Raw genomic sequence first — 12,483 nt, forward strand, 5'->3', positions numbered from 1 at the left:
GTTCTCAGAAGTGGATACATGACTTAGTGCTGTGCTCTACCCACTGCGTCAGGAGATCTGGATACTATTCCTAGCTATGATACTGGGTCTGCATGACCATGGGCAAATCACTCAGCATCTCTGGGACTCAGTTTTCCACTCTCAAATGGGGATAATCATCTTTTCCCATTTTCAAGGAGTGAGAACTAAAGTCAGTAAAGTGTTTAGAGATTCTTGGATGGATAGAGCTATAGAAGTGCAATGCATTGTTGGGTGGCGGGGGGAAGTCTACTCTTCTAGATACGTTTTTGTATCTCAGCTACTTTTTCCTCACCTAGGGAAGTAAGAGTCCTATGTTTGTGACATCTAGGCCATTGGCCTGGGAGTGTGTGAGTTTCCAAATTTGGTCTTAAGACTTCACTTTTAGAGCTGTTCAAAATTAAAACTTTGCAAAATGTGTCCATTTATGGCTTTATTGCCAATTCGGACCTTAGCTCAGGTATGCCAAATGTTCACCTTTCAAGCCAGTCTGAGTTCATTTTCAAATGAACCTTCACCACTTATGGTTTCACATGAAAAGGATGAAAAAAAAATCTCAAAACTTTGGCTTGTGTAAACAAGGATTTGTATGTGCAAGTATTTATTTGCATGTTTAGGTCCATTTTTTGGTGTGTGTTTCCAGGTGCAACTTAAATGACTATTTGAAGTTTGGCCATAGATGTGTATCTATCACACTCTTGCAATCTCATTAACATGGCAGGGCAAGTGTAGCAGGGAGAGGTAAGTGCAAATGACCCCACTGGGGGTCAGACATATTAGACAAAGTTCACATAATGCATTCCAGGGCATGTCGTCTTCATATATTTTTTTTAAAGAATATACAGGGAGCAACTGGAGGGCTTGTTTACTGGATACTTTTTGTCTTTACGAGCATTTTAAATAGGAAAAAATGCACTTCACGAACCCATCCTTCAAAATTTGGGTCAAATTCACTGCAGTCAATGGAGTTGTTCTCCTTTACATCAGCAGTGAGTTTGGCTCAACAGAGTAGAAACGAAGGAAAATGGCCTTAAATGGAGCTATTCCTTACCTGGCAGCAGGGAATTGGAGTAGATTAGGACTTTTGGCTAGAGAAAAGTCTAATGGTGCTCTAGTGCCAGATTCTGCCTCAGTTTCCCTGTGTATGCTCCACAGATGGAGGTCCTCCTTGCCTGACCCAATAAGGCTGTCTAGAGCGTGCAAGGCAGGTGAATGGATTATGTTGCAATTCAGGAATGAAATGGATTGCACCAGCAAAGTGGGGAGGAAGGAGATTGGGCTCTCTCATTGGTGGGGGGAGTCATCAGCTGGAAGGAGAGACGGCAGGCATACTAAGAGTCAGACATTTGTGTCCACATTTTTACATAAATATTTAATAGCCAAAAATCTGTTATCAAAGGAAAGGAAAGCACATCTTTCAGCAGCTTCTGGGCTGTTTGGAATTTCATCTTTGTTTTTCAGTAACAGGACCGAACAAGCCAAAGTCAGTTTTGTCTTGTAAAACACCTTGGAGCAAATGTGCACTTCAACCACTCCTATATTTTATCTATATAAAACTCCACAGGTAAATAAAGGTGGGTCAGGGATTGATTCTGCAAACCATTACTTAAGTGAGTAGCTTTTGCCCATCTGTATAGTATCGACGGTGCTTGGCTCTAGTTGAATAACTGAAAGCTGCTTGAGGCTGCAGATCAAGGTACATTTACAGTTCAAATAACATTTGACGAGAAATGTTTCATACATAGACACTAGTACCCGCCCTGGTTCTAACCAGTCAGCAGAGGCCAGGTAGACCATTGTGGCTTAACAAAGGGGTTAAGTTACAGGAAAATAAGATTGGTTAGAACCCTACATTTTTCCAACTTGAAGGCCTGAGAACAGAATTTGTTAGCCTCTCGTCAGCCATAAAAGAAGGGTCTGCCCAGCTTTAATGGATAGTGAGAAAAGGATCAGCCAGCTGAAGAACAAAACTTCCACACCATTTGATGGCTGGTTCTCAAATATTTCCTCATGAAGGGAAATATAGGAGATCAGATTAGATGATCTAATGAACCCTTCTGGCCTTAAAAAAATAATAATCTATCAATGTATATTGCCTCTGGGGAATCTATTTTTCATGGCCTGCTTTTGGGGCAGCAATGCTACCCTGGGTGGGAGGAAACAGCCAGCGTCACCATGCTACAGCAGCCTTTGCAAGCCAATGTTCTCTCCAAGGGGACAAGGCTGCCTGCTGAAAGCCACTATTTTTTCTGCTTAATGGTTTGTCGACAGTTGTGGATTATTAATGGTCCTGGGGCCCCCATTCTTTCCCCACTTTTCATCCTTTATAGTTCAAGCATCTGTGTGCACAAAGGGCGAGATAAAGGAGTCAGCCTTCACCCCTGAAATCACTGTAGTTGTAATACAGGGTGACATGTCGTATGATAACAAAATTCAGTAAATATGCAAGTAGAAAAGAGCCTAAATGGCTGGATCCGAGACAAAGTACAGCAGAACTTCAGAGTTATGAACACCAAAGTTACTAACTGACCAGTCAACCACACACCTCATTTGTAACTGAAAGTACACAATAAGGCAGCAGCCGAGACCAAAAAAAACCAACCCCCCGCCCCACACACCATGGAAATACGATACAATGTAAACAAACTACTTGGGGAAAAGTTTAAAAAAAGATTTGACAAGCTCAGGAAACTGTTTCTGTGCTTGTTTAATTTAAGGTGATTAAAAGCAGCATTTTTCTTCTGCATAGTAACGTTTCAAAGTTGTATTAAATCAATATTCAGTTGTAAGCTTTTGAAAGAACCACCATAACATTTTGTTCAGTGTTATGAAGAACCGACATTCCCCAGGTGTTCGTAATTCTGAAGTTCTACTGTAGGACATTCAAGGATGCTCTCATCAGTACTTTCACTTACAGATGCTGCCCGCTTCAAAGAATTCCACCTCCTTGATCACCACGATGACACTGCGAACGCAAGGTATCTGCCAGCATCGATCAAAAGTGAGGTCCATGTGCCATTATTGAAGACAACAAACATGGGGTATACTTAGATTTTCAGAATGGCTCAGCACCCATAACTGTGGCCAGATATTCAAAAGAGCTCAGCATGTTGAGTGTGCATTGGAAGCTGAGCTCTTTTCAAAATGGGTCATAGGCATCACTATGGGAACAGCAGGATGATGAGAACTTGAAAATCTGGCCTCAGTTGTGGGTGCTGAGCACATGAATATCTGTCCCCGAGCCCTGTTGAAAATCTGGCCCTGTTTATGCACAGCCAGAAGAATTAACAGAACCTAAAATGGAAGCTCAGGTTGTACAGATTTAGTTCAGCCTGCCAAGACCTGCCCACCTGAAATGGGCACGTCTTGCCTATTTAGAACATTGCTGTTGGGGCTCTGGGGACATGATGGGTCAGTGTGGTGCGCTGGGCTTCAAGGGACTCAGCAATGCAGTCCAAGTTCAGTCTAGAGAATCAAAGCCAGGCGCAGCAGTGGGTAGCAGTGGCACACCATAGGATCAAGCTAGAGCTGAGGTCCATGAGCCACATCAGGTCAGAGCCAAGGGAATCAGCTGAAGTAGGATGAGTGGAACAGAGGCAGGGTGAGAAGTCAGGAGTGGATCATGAGCAAGGCCAGGTATCAGGAGCAGGGCTGGGATCATGAACCAGGAGCAAAGCTAGGTATCAGGAGCACACAGAAAGATCTGTTTGCAGCACGAAGCTGGGATCCACCTAGTTGCAGACAGCCTCACAGTGTTCCCTCTAGGTCAGGGGTGGGCAAACTTTTTGGCCTGAGGGCCACATCTGGGTATGGAAATTGTATGGTGGGCCATGAATGGTCACAAAATTGGGGGTTGGAGTGCGGGAGGGGGTAAGGGCTCCGACTGAAGGTGTGGGCTCTGGGGTGGGACCAGAAATGAGGAGTTCAGGATGCGGGAGGGAGCTCTGGGCTGGGGCAGGGGGTTGGGGTGATGGCTATGGCTGGGGGTGCAGGCTCTAGGGTGGGGCTGAGGATGAGGGGTTAGGGTGCAGGAGGGTGCTTCAGGCTGGGGCTGAGGGGTTCAGAGGGTGGGAGGGGGACCAGGGGTGGTGCAGGGGGTTGGAGCAGGCTCTGGGGGGTGCTTACCTCAAGCAGCTCCCAGAAGCAGCGGCATGTTCCCCCTCCAGCTCCTACGTAGAGGCACAGCCAGGCGGCTCTGCACACTGCCCCGTCCAGAGGCACCACCCCTGCAGCTCCCATTGGCTGTGGTTCCTGGCCAATGGGAGCTGCGGGGGCAGTGCTTGAGGTAGGAGCAGTGTGCAGAGCCCCCTCGCTGCCCCTATGCATAGGAGCAGGAGGGGGGACATGCTGCTGCTTCTGGGAGCCGCGTGGAGCAGGACAAGCCCCTGACCCCACTGCCCGGCTGGAGCTCGAGGGCTGGATTAAAATGTCTAGAGGGCTGGATGCAGCTCCTGGGCCATAGTTTGCTCACCCCTGCTTTAGGTCTTAAACAGTGTTCCTGGCCTGGGCCAATCAGATTACGCGGTAGACTCTGCCAATCAGGACCTACGAAAGCAGGCAATCCAGTGGTTCTTGAACCTATAGGGATCATATGCTGCTGTTCCTTCCTTTGCCAGGGCTGTCAGGTAATAATGTGGGCACAGCAACTGTTCTGGAGCCAGTAGACCTGGGTTCCAGAGCCTCATTTCCCCACCAGCCTCCTCTAAGCCCTTTCTAACACACTAGCTCTCTCTGCTACCCACTACCAAGCAAAGCCATTCTGTCCTGCTTCAAGGTAGATTTCTTCTTTTTTTTCCTACATGTGGTCAGAGTGAGGAGTGGAGCACAGATAAGAGAAGAGGTTGTCTACATGGGAAACAGAAGACATCTAAATAAAACCAAGAGGACGAGGATACCAGCTCATTGTTTCTCGAGGACATCCAGAATGCTGCTGACAAAAGTAAAACCCACCCAGTCACTGACCGTCTAACAAACCAAAAGCAGCAAATGAAGAGCCAGATGGTGGATCCAGCTGAGTGGGTAGACAGGCTAGTGTAGAAGGAATAGTTCTGAGAACCAGAGAGGGCCAGGTGATCAGAAAGCCATTGAGGTTCAAAGACAGTAGGTGCTCACAGATGTCCAATGAGAGGCAGAACAATCCTCCTATCTGGCAGTGCCAGGGTTTCCAGGGTCTCCATAATAGACATCACTACCTCTGAGTTATTTATGTATATCTGCTTGTGGTTATTTTTGGTTGGTATTGTGTTTTATTTTCATTTGATTTAAAAAGGGGGGGGCAGGGGAGTGGGAATACAACAGTAACCAATCAGTGGATACTGACACCTGTCCTGTGACAGGGGCATTAACCTTGGTAGCCCTGTCAGGATATAAAAGGTCACTCTCTCCTACCAGCACTTGTGTCTCACCTACTGAGGGAAAGGACCAGCTCTAACCACATGGAGATGGGCAGCACTCCCACACCACTAGCAGAGACATAGGGTCATGAGGAACACGGGCAGGTTGAATAGGACCAAAGAAGAAAGGGTTGGGGAGAAGGAGAAACATCTCCCTCAGGTACCATAGAAGTGTAGGACTGGAAGGGACCTCGAGAGGTCTTCAGTCCACTGCACTCATGGCAGGACTAAGTATTATCTAGACCATCCCTGACAGGTGTTTGTCTAACCTGCTCTTAAAAATCCCCACAACCTCTCTAGGCAATTTATTCCAGTGCTTAACCACTCTGACAGTTAGGAAGATTTTCCTAAGTTCCAACCTAAGCCACCCTGGAGGCAATTTAAGCCCATTACTTCTTGTCCTATCTTCAGTGGTGAAAGAAAACCATTTTTCCTCCCTCCTCTTGTAGCAAGCTTTTATGTACTTGAAAACTGCTTTGTCCCCTCTCAGGGCTGGTCCACACTAAGAAGCGGGGTCGTACTAGGGTACGCAAATTCAGCTATGTGAATAGCATAGCTGAATTCGAAGTACCCTAGTTCGAACTACTCACTCGTCCAGACGCCGTGGAATCGAAGTCCGCGGCTCCAAGGTCGACTCCGCCACCGCCATTTGCAGTGGTGGAGTACCAGCGTCGACCGCGGCGCTTCTGGAGTTCGAACTATTGTGTCCAGATTAGACGCGATAGTTCGAACTCCGAGAAGTCGAACTCACCGCATCGACCCGGCTGGTAAGTGTAGACTAGCCCTCAGTTTCTCTTCTCCAGACTTAAATTTCCCTCTGTTTGCCTCTCACTGGAATTTACCAGCTGCATTTTGTATAGTAGGAAATGAGTTACATGATCATGAGTTCTGGTCAGAAACTAGAATTCCCATTCTGTGGAAATTCTTTAAAAAAAAATCATAAGACATGTTCCAAGAAACGGAATTAAAAATTTAATTTTGAAGTTTCCTGCAAAATGGAAACCCCAAAGAGAGCCTGGGCTCCCATAGCATCCAGTCTATGAGCTCCCTGTCAGCCTGCAGGCATGCCACTGAAGAGTCAGGCGGGTTTCCAATTGGAACCAGAGTGTCAGGTAAGGTTCTGTCACATTTCCTGTCCTGCCTGACTTCCATGGGGATTTCTCTGACATCAGCACATTCCCACATCATGTGTCAATTTCAACAGCTCGACATTTTCTGATGGAAAAATGATGCATCAGAAATTTCCAACTAGCTCTAATGATCATACAGTAGTGAGAGGTTCAGTTATAGTGGCCAGTAACATCTCTAATCAACTGTTTAGCATCATGGAGCAAGCAGCTGCACAGACAATAGAAGGTGGAAGTTTGTTAGTGTGAAAAGTTCAGCTGTTCGGGTTTGAGAATGCTAATGTTGATCTATTTTGTTTATTTTCTTGACAATTAATGGCCAACAGACTAATTGTTGTTTTTGCCTGGTTATAGACAAAACCATCTGTTGCTACAGTAAATCAGAATATATTACTGCAAAGCTGACAAATAAATGTGGACAATGAAAAAGATCCATGTTTTACCCAGGAACAAGAGACTGTATTACATTACCACATAGGGCAATCTGAATGGGTGATAAACCACACAGATTGCGAGAAATGAAGGCATACCCCAGTTCCAGACACAACAGATAGTGAGTAAGAAATACGTACTGTAGGCAATTTCAGACTTCGCTAGAACAGCTGGTCTGTGTTGCTGAAAGAATCAGTGCTGTCAAATCACAGTGAAGCACAAGGAAGGGTATAGTTAGTGACTGTAACAAGTAATCAACAGATAAATGCCACATGGGACTTCTAAGTAGCAGGCAGCACCTAATGGATGCCACAGACCAATATATATTTCATGCTCATAAGTGACATTAGGTAAATTTGGCTTGGCACCAGGAATAAATAGGATAAAACAAGAGTGGCACAGTTAAGATGCTACAATGAGACATCAGTAGGTATTTAATGATGACGTCTTGCCCCTAGTAGCAGTTTGATCCTGAGGAGACCTCAGTAAGACAGTGGGCCAGATTCTCAGCTGATGTAAATCAATCAGCTGAGAATTTGGCCCATAAACTTCAATTGGACACTGGAGTTACAGATACTGAGCACCTCCCCCGCTCAGGCCCCATAGAATCAAAGTGGGGCATCTCAGGGGCTGTATATTAACCATATGGCTGTTGCACACATGCAATCCTTGCCAGTCTATGTGACAATAGTGAGTGAGATAACAATACTGTAGCTGCATTCCACTATATGTCAAAGGAGCTCTCAGTTTCAGTTATATGCATGTTTAGAGGACGCATCACTGAACATGTGAGCATAGGTTGCATACTGATGCATGGTTATGGTCTATACATCTGAACCAGGTACATGCTGTGTGTTATATAGTATGTATGAGACATAGCTAGAGTCACATGGTAAATAATAATCTTACAATTAAGCAATAATCCTATGATGTGCAACATCCCTAATAAATCAAAAGAAGTCTGACATTAGTTTACGTTGCTTACACTGATGAGCTGCTCACACACATTGCTCAGGTAATCAGTGAGAAGACTGAAACTTAAGATGTGTCAACATATCCACAGTAATGCGATACAGGTGATTAAGCACAACCTTCCAAGGAGAGGATTCATTGCTTATTTTATCACATTATACTTAATGAGCTTGGATGTCTGCTTCTGTCATCACGCACTATGGTCCTGTTATGAGAACACATGCTGCGTTGTGTATCAGGTAGATATTCACTGTTGCGCTAATCAAAGGGAAATGGCAGCTAGCAGAAAAGTACAGCTGAAAGTTCATCAACACCCAGTAACTACATCACTATTGCCTCCCCCGCATATAGAATCGGAGTGCTCTTGGGGGAGGAACTGCAGAGCTTGTCCCCTCTGGAAGGCTGTCAAACCCTGGCTTTTGTTAGTCTCAAAGGATGCTGCAAGGCTAATTTTTTCAGGGATGTCTTTACCAGATGTGCCTAAGCTAAAGCACCATTCTATCTTTTCCTGTTGTGAGAGTGGATAACAGGATAATTGGGAAAAGGAAGGTTCATATTTTAGCTATATCATAGTGCAGTATTAATTATTATTAACAACAACAAATACTAATACATGCAGTATATAAGAGTCAAAAGCCAGGATCTGAATCTAAACTCCTTCAAATTCCAAGATTCAGCAGTGTTTTGAATTCGAACTCTGCAACCAAACCCACCTCTGTTATTTTGGTTTAGGGTCAGATCCAAAACAAGGAGGAGCAAGTTCTACCATCTGGATCTGGCCCAAGACAGCAGACATCTGGTGACCACAACTGATCACCCGAATTTTCCACCATAACAGGGTGGACATCTCACGAGAACACCCCAGAAGATTTTGGTGTTGAATTCAAACTCAGCCCTGAACTTAAGCCTTGATTCAGCTTTGAACTGAACCCATCCCCAACCTAAACCTAATCTGGAGCCAAGCATGCTGTCCCCAGCCTACCTGTAAAAGACAGCTGTCATGAAATAGCCAGCTATGGTATAGGTGTCTAGGACAAATATGAACTGCAATAGTTGACTCAAGATTTATTGCTGCAGACATCTCAAAGGAGGCATCTTCCCTGTGGATGAATCACACTTGTCCAGTCAGGCCCATGGCACTATTACACTATTTCCCCACATACCCTCACCTTGCTGATACCTTAAAGATACCACAAATACAGAAGCAGCAGGATTTATTCCATTCATAAAAACAAGGGAAGCAAAATGTAAGACATGCAAATATATCTTATTAGCTTCATCTAAAGCAACTCATTGTGGGGCCTAGATTAATGGTTCTCTACGCTGTCTGCCGAGGGCGAGCAGCCAGGCAATACCCACCACCTACAGCTGTTGTCTACAAAGACACAGCTGACAGCAGCTTGTGACTTGCTGTTCTGTTGCTCTGATCAAGCTGTTTTGAGGCTGACTGGATCTGTGTCACTGCATGCCATGAATATGCCACTTGGTTTGACTAAGATGCTGTCACAACTGAGCTGCCGACAGCTGACAATTTATGCCTACGAATGTGACGTAATCTCTGTGGACACACTGCTGAGCTCTGTGTCAGTCTATAGGCTGATACACAGAAACCAATCATGTGTGTGATTATTCCTGCAAGGCTAAAGCCACTCACATGATGAATATACCATGACATTTATGTAACATGGTCCTCCAGCCACCTTCCACTGGGCTACCTAGACGGTATAGTCACAGAACACTGATTATGTCATACTGCATCAGGAACGGTTTGGGGCCATGAATGCCTCACTGTTTTAGCAGCATCCTTGCTCCTGCTGCCCTCTCCACTGAGCTGCCATTCCTGACACTTCTCCCATCCTGGATCTATTCTGATGTACACCCCTTGAAGAGATCAGTGCCATCGCCCTGTTGCAGTTGTATTTTAATGTTTGAGTAGGGTTGCTACTGCATGCCTCAGTTTTGGCATCACTTTTATAGTTTCCCTACTTAGTCTATCTGAAAGCTGAACAGAAATTAAGTCGCTGGGTCCTGCCTCTCATTGGTGAAAACTACATTTAGCGTCTAGGTACAAAATGGAGGTGAAAGCTCTGCCTCCTTTCCCCCACTCTTCCTCTTCCTGCTTGGGTCAGTTTGCACAGTGCTTTGACAATATGAAAGTGCCATGCATCATTTGTTAGAAGTACACACGTCACCAGCAGTCACTGCTAGCACAGGGCATGTAGCGCTCAGAGCTGACAGCCGCTGTTTGCTCTCTCTACTGCATCCACCCTTATGATATTTGGGCATATGAGAGAAATTAAAAACAATCGTTACAAATCAGACTGCACCCAATACATCTCAGTGGCTCCCAGGCTGGATTCCAGGGTGAATGAACAATGTTGCTTTGTCCCAAAGCAACGGTAGTGGAGGTCCCCGCTGACCGACTGGCTGGCTGTAGTACTGAAAGGTAATGAACGCATTTAAGATTCTGAATAATCTACTTCCCTAAATACATACCACTCTGCCTTGGGCACCATTGTCCCCTTCAATGAGCCTCTAAGTGCTTTACCAGGGCATAAGTGATGCTGATTGACATACTGTAGGTTTGCATAGTGAGTGTTTACATGGGTTGGGCTTTGGAGCTGTGATGTACAATAAATGGCTGCCATAATCTGTTATGAATGAGTAAACAGGGCTTGCCTTATGCAGGGTGTGGTCATATTGACAATATAGCTGCATATATAGCTTCAGGACAAAGGGCACTCTCGTAACACCTGTGTGTAACAGTATATTTGGCAGTTTGAGGTGATAGCATGCATCCCCGAGAAGGGACACTAGTGGCAATGTAACAGATGTGACCCCACAGCGAGGATGCAGGATGATAGCCGTACAGGCTCCTGCATATGCTTTTGACAAATGTATTGCATAGGTCCTACTCCAGGTGTGATTGTCTGGAGCCACCCATCCTGGCTCCTGTATTCTTATCAGTGCTTATCTGTAGATCTCTATTTACAGTAAGCCAGCTTGTCAATTAAGCAACATGCAATATGGTGGCTACAACTACTACATTAACTGAAAGGAGAGGCCATCTGCTGTCCAGTCACTACACTTTTAACTGTAAAGTTGGCTCCCTGCAACTTCTATGGTGTGTTTCAATTCAGATACAGGTAGTTAGAGAGTGGGGCTGGGATCTTCAAAGGAGCCTTAGGCAGGTAGGTCAAATCCCACAGAGCACCTTAAGTGGAAACTACCTGCACAAAGTCAATGTCACTGGGGCACCTACCTGCCTTAGGCTCCACTGAAGTGCCCAGCTTGAGTCACTGCCTTCCTCTGCTAGCCTGCAAATCCAGGGTGTGTTCTTAATGTAGGTCATCTTTGGCCATACATTACAACAGTTTTTTAGACTTATAGCCATGCCACTCGAACCTCCAGTAGGTTTGCATCCATCAGCCATGCTTCTTGAGGGAGGTCAGCACTTCCTCCTCTCTCCCAAACACTCTTAAAATGGAGTTCTATTAATAGAAACCAACCTCAATCACAATGAGTTTCCACCACAACATTACATGTGTACACATGCAAATCCAAACCCAAAATCCTGTTATGCTTTCCCCTGTCCCCTTGCTCTGTAAGCCCACTATAGGTCCTTTTACCTGGGTTGATTCAGACACAAGGCCCTATGCTACATCAACCCACACTCCACAGCTCTTGCATTGTTGAGATTGAGGCCCACCTGTAACATCTCTATGAGATGGATTTCCTGTTGCTGATGCTGCTTTGCCTGTGTGTTGCCACTGTTGGGCATGGCTCCAGTTCAAAAGGATTCTTTCCCTTAGCCTGTTTTCCACGTGAAATTAACCAAGAGGACAAGTGTGTGCAGACAAAGACTCTGTCCAGAGCGCAATGAGCTTTGCTTTGCTTTTCTTCCCCCCCGGCTTATACGTCCTCATTTCTACAAGGACAGATTGAGCCTAGTACTAGCTAACCCAGATGTTGCAGTGACATTGACTTTTCTATCTTGGTAAAATGATGTAATTCACCTCAGCTGGGGTGATCCCATACATCCCACCTGGACAAGTTTCTTGATTCCTTGCACTGAAGTGAGTGGCCTTTGTTCTACTCGGAGAGGAAGACTGTTAACCCTCTCTCTTCCAGCTTCTAGAGGGAGACTCCCCTGACTGCACTAGAACACAGGAACTGGCTGGCTAACGCTCTCAGCATCCCACCTTCAGCCTTTCATTCCCAATAAAGAACAGGAACAAAAATGAAAACTCTTGAGTTCACACAGTTTTAAAAGGAGGTCAAATCTTCTTCTTAGAGTCAGTAAGCATCTGATGACACATAACTTTTTGTGTGTCCTTTGATATAAAAATAATGTCTATGATTTTAAAAATCACGCCTGCCGTGAGTAGAGTTGCTCTGCTTCAGCTGCTTGCCTCGTTTTCCACAGCTTTGTTTTGGCTGACCTTTTATTGGTTCCATTGTGCAACAAAGAATTGTACTCAGATTTCCTTAACAAAATGGGCAATGTTTATTTAGCACACAGAAGGTGACTATCGCAGGGA

At 45.2% G+C, this 12,483-nt stretch overlaps 1 long non-coding RNA gene across 1 annotated transcript; it reads left to right on the forward strand.

Moving 5' to 3' along the window:
• Positions 1-658: 658 nt before the first annotated feature.
• Positions 659-5,152, forward strand: LOC120395960. Its single transcript, XR_005592900.1, has 3 exons — positions 659-759; positions 2,936-2,996; positions 4,828-5,152. It is a non-coding gene; the product is annotated as an uncharacterized LOC120395960 (long non-coding RNA).
• Positions 5,153-12,483: the final 7,331 nt, after the last annotated feature.

This window comes from Mauremys reevesii, linkage group 1 (genome assembly GCF_016161935.1).
Source record: "Mauremys reevesii isolate NIE-2019 linkage group 1, ASM1616193v1, whole genome shotgun sequence".
Lineage (NCBI taxonomy): Eukaryota > Metazoa > Chordata > Testudines > Geoemydidae > Mauremys > Mauremys reevesii.